We start from the raw sequence: 6666 nt of genomic DNA, 5'->3' as shown, positions 1-6666 counted from the left end.
AGAGAGAGAGAGAGAGAGAGAGAGAGAGAGAGTAATTTATACAATATACTTAACCAGTATACAGATTCACTTTTCCTAATCTATACAGTTTTCAGAATTTTTTTTTATAACAGTGGTATGTAATCTATCTTTTGAGATTATTGTTGATTTTCTTACCATCTCTGGGGTACCTACTGTGGAATTTCAAGTTGAAAAAGATACTTTTTTTTTTTACAGAGTCTGTTAGTATTGTAAGAAGTATTAATCACAATTTTGGCTTCATAAACATTATAGCCATTTTGGTCTCGTCTCTAGGTAACTAAAATTATTATGACAGATTCTTCAAGAAAAGAATACATTTTCCTCAAAGAAAATGGATTCTAAAATATTTTTTTTCTAGACTTTTTTTTATTTGCTGCATTTATGTGCAGATCCTCAAAAAATATACAAAATTGTTCGTTTTAAACCTTCAGGACATCAGATTGAATAAGTGCCTCATTTGAATTTGCCTTAAAATCTGATATAATATATCATTGTTTCGGAAGAAGTACTCCATTCCATCAAAAAGTCTTGAGTTAGATGTGCTGGAGAAGAAATAGTATCACTCAAAAACTATTCATAGTAATTAAGCTCCAATTTTACTATTGTAAAGTAAATAAAATCTCTATCAAGAAATATTGATTGTTTTAACTAAATCTATCTTAACAAAAAGGGCCTTATTGGTCAATCAATAGTGAAAATTTTTATTTCTTTTTTTATCAATCGCACTTTGTTTGTGAATGTTGTTTCCAGCCATTATTTTCTAAAGAAATTCCACTTCTATAACAACATCAAAATTTAATAAGCTTCAATTTGGTACAAAACAAGTTGAGGTTTCTTTTGGAATTAGTTTAAATTACGCTCTTGATTTACCCAAAAGTGTGGTATAGAATTAGAATTTTTGTATACATAAATTTTTTTTTTTAAAGTGATAATAGATATAAAATACGACAAACAATTTCATGTAAACCATGAACTGATCATTTGTTAACATTTTTGTAGAATAGGAAGCATCAATTAAAACTATTTAAGTTAGATAATTCTAAATTATATAATAATTTGCATAATAAACTACACAAAATTTTCTTAAAAAAAAAGTAGAATTTATCTTTGTTTAATAAGCTTCAACCTCATGTTAATTTTTCAATACAAAATTCATATTGTAAAGGTATGAAATTTTGTCTTCTCAAAGTACTAGTATTTTCAGTAAAAGTAATTACAAATTACTAAAATACACTTTGTTTATCAAAATGATAAATTTATTAATAAAATATTTATTGTGGGTATAACAAATGAAATTCTAAAAAAAAAATAATAAAATCAAAAAATTTACAAAAAATAATGAAAGTACTTAATGCTGTTGGTAATAATTATATAATACTGGAAGCGAATCTCAGCTCATGTAGAAATTGACCTCAACAAATTAACATAGACTTAAAGCTTTTAAGACAAAGTTTTCCTAGAAGTGAGGAATCGGTAGTATAGTAGGAGTCTGATTAAAAAAAATTCATGATTTTACAAAAAACAAGAACTTAGTGTTAATTGAAAGTCCTATTCAAATGGTACCAGTTATGACAAAGTCTCCTTATTTTTTAAGAAACTTTTGTCTAGTTTACTTTGGAGCAATGTAGAACTACATTACTTTAATAGTTTTATAGTTATCCCTTCCTATTCAACAAAAATGGAGCTTGCTTATAAAAGGACAAAACATGGATATATTGTGTGGAATCCATATGGACTTTGTCTTTGCTTTTGATGTTTACTATCATCTCTTCAAAAAACAAATTTACATATGTCAAAAAACCTTTTTCCAATCTACCTTGATGAAAGAAACCTTGACTTCACCTATATGAAATTCAAGCTTATTAAATTTTGGAGTTTTCTACAAGTGGAATTTCTTTAACCCAACAGAAGGCTGAAGAAAACATTCACACATGTAAAGTGTTATTTATAAAATTTAAAAAAACTTTTTGTTAATTGGTCTGTCTGTAAGCTCCCATAAAATAGATTTAGTTAAGCTAAACTTTATTTCTTAAAGGACATTTCATCTACTTTACGATGGTGCAATTGGATCATTATTACCTCACAGAGCTTTTGAGTAATTGTTTCCTATTCAGCAAAGTAGTATATGATTTAATAAAACACGAATCAATTTTCTCCTATTCTGTTGAGAATTGGAACATGGTCTTCATGAACGTTTTTGTAATTTTTGAAGTCTACGATTACTTCTTTAAATATTATCCAGCCTTAATGAGGCATTCAGTTTATAAATATGTGTGTGTGTGTACACTCATACACACACACACATATATACATATATGCATACATATTATGTAGAGTGTCTGTGTCTGCATTCCTAAAATTGTGTTATTATATTTTGTAGTTTTATATTATTCTTGTTGGAAAAAAAAATAAATGGTTGTATATAAAAATATCTAAATTTGTAATTATTTGTTGTGACCATAATATCTATCTGTGATAATCTATTATTTTTATTATTATTTTTAGTGTAATTCCAATTATAAGATCATATTTTTTTTATCTTCTTTGATCAATTTTATATATTTTGAATGTATAGTTGTATTATCTTTCAAATTTTATGTGGATTTATAGTGTAAAAAATAAATAAATATTTTTATTTATATACAATCTGTTTTTAGTATTTTCCGGTTCTTTGAAATTGGAATACAAAAGTAACTTATATTATTTCAGTGACAATAATTGCCCTTTGGTGGCAAAACTGATGTTTGGTATTTCTAACACTAGAAAAAACATCTAAAATGAATTTATTGTTCTTTTCAATTTCGCTTTAAGAACTTTGTCTCAAAATAAATTCAGAAAATGTAAATAATTGAATTTCACTCCAGAAGTAATATATTGAATGTTGAATTTTATATTTCACATTGGTTAATGCACAGTCACCTTTTATGCCAGAGTTATTGTGAAACTTAACTTAGTGAAATTGCCCAAGTCTATTCTTTAAGTACAACTATTTCTCTCCAAATGTGATAATCCCTTTCTAATACAAATATTTAATGTATAATGCTGCATTAAAAAGTGTCACCATTCTTCTGATGTATGCAGGGGATTCAATATAAATTGCCTCAATCGCTTCTCGGAGCTAGAGGAATGATATAATGAAAAAATGCTGCATAAAAAAATCTCAGTTCTTCTCTAGTTTTACCAGCCTCCATTGCTTCTAATTTTGAGGCAATATATGCAGCCAAAACTGGGTTTTGCAGATAACACCTACTTTTTAATCTCTTCCTTATAGATTTAGAGGGCCCATTCAGGGTGATTACATTCAGAGAACATAATGTGGTCACCATAGAGAATTAGAAGGAACCGAAAAAACATACGACGGTCCATTTGGAGCAGTTGAAACTACCTACTGCGGCAAAACTTTAATGGCCTGAAATGCCCTCAACCCCCTCCTAAGAGAAGAAATTTGTTTCAAAAGAATTTTGTTCTAGAAAATTATTAGTTGTCTTTTTTTATTAGTATCAGAGTATTTTTAATTTTTTTTTTTTTTTTTTTTTTTTTATAAATTGTTTAAATATGGTGTTCCTGTTTCAACAGCACATAAGCCTGCATACATAGAAAAGCTAGATCGGAAAAATCTCATGATTACTTTGTTACTCAGATTCCTTGACGCTATGTCCGACTGATTTACTCCATATTTCTGGCTACTTCCGATACCAATAAACTTTTTTTTTTACCTCTTTTAGTAGGATATGAGATATGAGCATTACGGTTGGAGATATGCAGTTTTTAATGTTTAGGATCTATCTTTTGTGTAAATTTATTTACTTTCACAATATCCTGACAAGGAAAATTGCCATAAATTATTTGGAAACAGGTATTCAAATGGTGGGTAGGTGATCAGTTAAAAATATATCACCTGATCTGCATGTTTGCTGTTTCTCAATAATTTGGAGTAAGCATAGAATAGTCTTCTAGGAGGGAAAGAGAAGAAGAAAAAATTTCAGATTGAGAGGTAATCAGTTAATTGAGCATTTTTATGTTCTAATGGTTGTTGATCTGAACACAAAACTTATCAATGCCCAGAGACTCCTCAGCAAAGAGAGATTATTAGAAACAAGATTTCAACTGAGGAAGTGCAATACATATTTATTTATCTTCTGTATTTGAAAATCAAAATTATCAAATACAAAAGATAAATAAATAAACAAAAAAGGTAATGAAATAAAACATATCCTCTAAAAAATCATTAATCTTAACAATGATTATATGAGTATAAGTACTTACAGATTCTTTATAAATATTAAAACATCCAATAATATTTATGTTAAATATTATTTATCTCCCAATCTATCTTATCTTAGAAACATTAAATTGTTATTCTTCCGGAATTGGGTGGACATAAGTGGTTGAAAATAGGGTATTTAAAAATTTTATGGGTTGAGTTATTTGTGATGAAAGAGGATACTGTAGATTCGTCAGATTTTGATCCATCCGTATAGATCAAAAAAGGATCTGGAATATTTTGACTAAGACGTGAGAACCTAGTTCTATATTCAGTAGGTGTCGTACTACCTTTTGGCAATCGGGATAATTGGAGCATTGTATTTGGTAGCCTGTGTATCCATGGAGGATTGAGGACTTCCGGGATGCACAAAGGTATTTCTTTAAAAAACTCAATACCAGTATGTGATCTTTCTGTCAACGGGAGTGTTGAATTTATTTTATTTCTAAAAAAAAATTGAATATTTTGGTTTGAAAATGTATTTATGCACAGGGTGATCCTTTAGAGGGCATAATTTTGAAATATAGTTTATCGCCGTTTTTTCCTTCTGAATAACAGAAGAGGTAGTCCAGCTTCAGAACACAGGCTAAGAATGGGGCTAATTCGAAATGCGCCGGTTGCGATACGTATCCCTGTGTAATGAACCACATCTAGTCTGGTAGAACCGTAAATAAAATATCCATAGTCTAGTTTCGAGCATACCAGAGTCCGGTATGATTTTATTAGTGTGGGTCTGTCTGAGCCCCAGGAGGTGCCGGTAAGCAAGCGTAATATATTTAGTTTTTTAATGTCGAAATGTGCGTTCCCAATCTAGCTTCCAATCAAATATCATCCCCAGAAATCTGTGGTTATTTGTGTAGGGTGTCAAAGATTCACCTAAATAGAGTTCAGGAGATGGTGGGGTTATTGTTATATATCGATCTATGGATTATATCTGTTCTCGAATCTATCTATCGATACGAGGTAACCTTTCCGAATATAGTGTGTGTTTTTCATTCTAGGACTATGTTTATTTAATTTCCTTGTGATTCCCAAATGACAGTACTAATCTGAATGGAGACAACAGTGGCGACGAGGAGAAAAGTGTAAAGAAATTATTTTGTTCTACATCCATATTTCCAAACTTTATTTTACGCGTGGTAATATTAAAAATGGCACCCACTCCCAATGGGTAAATAGTCACAATGCCTCATTCAACGATTTCAATATTTAATATTATACTAACTTCAAGATTGATTGCTTAGAAAAGCGATAACAAGAATCATAATCTCACCCTCACAATGGACGCCAATCAATCTGCACAGTAGAGATGCGACATCGATGATTTAAGACAATCACACTATGCCACATTTTAAGGCCTGCCAGAAGTAGTTTTTGAAAGTAAGAATCCGACATTGAGTTCCAAAAACCTCGATGTTTTTACAATATCGTTGCTTACAATACGTTACCCAAAATATATCGATGTTTTTGAACAACCATTTAAGAAACAAAAGGCCTGTTACAACGACAATCCAACGATCCTGCATTTTAGGGCCTGCCAGAAGTGGTTTTTTAAAACTGACTACAAAAAACATCGATGTTTTTACAATATCGTTGCTTACCATACGTTACCCAAAATACATCGATGTTTTTGAACAGCCATTTGAGTTACGTAAGATCTGTTACAACGACAATCCAACGATCACGCATTTTAAGGCCTGCCAGAAGTGGTTTTTGAAAGTAAGAATCCGCCATCGTCTACAATAAACATCGATGTTTTTGAACAACCATTTGAGTAACGTAAGGTCTGTTACAACGACAATCCAACGACCCCGCATTTTAAGGCCTGCCAGAAGTGGTTTTGTGAACAAAGAATCTGACATCAACAGCATCGATGTTTTTAAAAATCGTTGCTTACAAAACGTTACCCAAAATACATCGTTATTTTTGAACATACCATTTGAGTAACGTAAGGTCTGTTACAACGACTATCCAATTATCACTCATTTTAAGGCCTGCCAGAAGCAGTTTTTAAAAGTAAGAATCCGACATCGACAACAAAAAACATCGATGTTTTTACAATATCGTTGCTTACCATACGTTACCCAAAATACATCGATGTTTTTGAACAACCACTTGAGTAACTTAAGGTCTGTTACAACGACTCGCCAACGATCACGCATTTTAAGGCCTGCCAGAAGTGGTTTTTGAAAGTAAGAATCCTACATCAACGAGATCGATGTTTTTAAAAATCGTTGCTTACAATACATTACCCAAATTACGTCGATGTTTTTGAACAAGCATTTGAGTAACGTAAGGTCTGTTACAACGACAATCCAACGATCCCGCATTTTAAGGCCTGCTAGAAGTGGTTTTTTAAACAAATAATCTGACATCAACGT

This window comes from Halyomorpha halys, unplaced genomic scaffold (assembly GCF_000696795.3).
Source record: "Halyomorpha halys isolate HHAL.00 unplaced genomic scaffold, Hhal_1.1 Scaffold612.1, whole genome shotgun sequence".
In the NCBI taxonomy this organism is placed as follows: domain Eukaryota; kingdom Metazoa; phylum Arthropoda; class Insecta; order Hemiptera; family Pentatomidae; genus Halyomorpha; species Halyomorpha halys.
Note: the sequence above shows the minus strand (reverse complement) of the source record.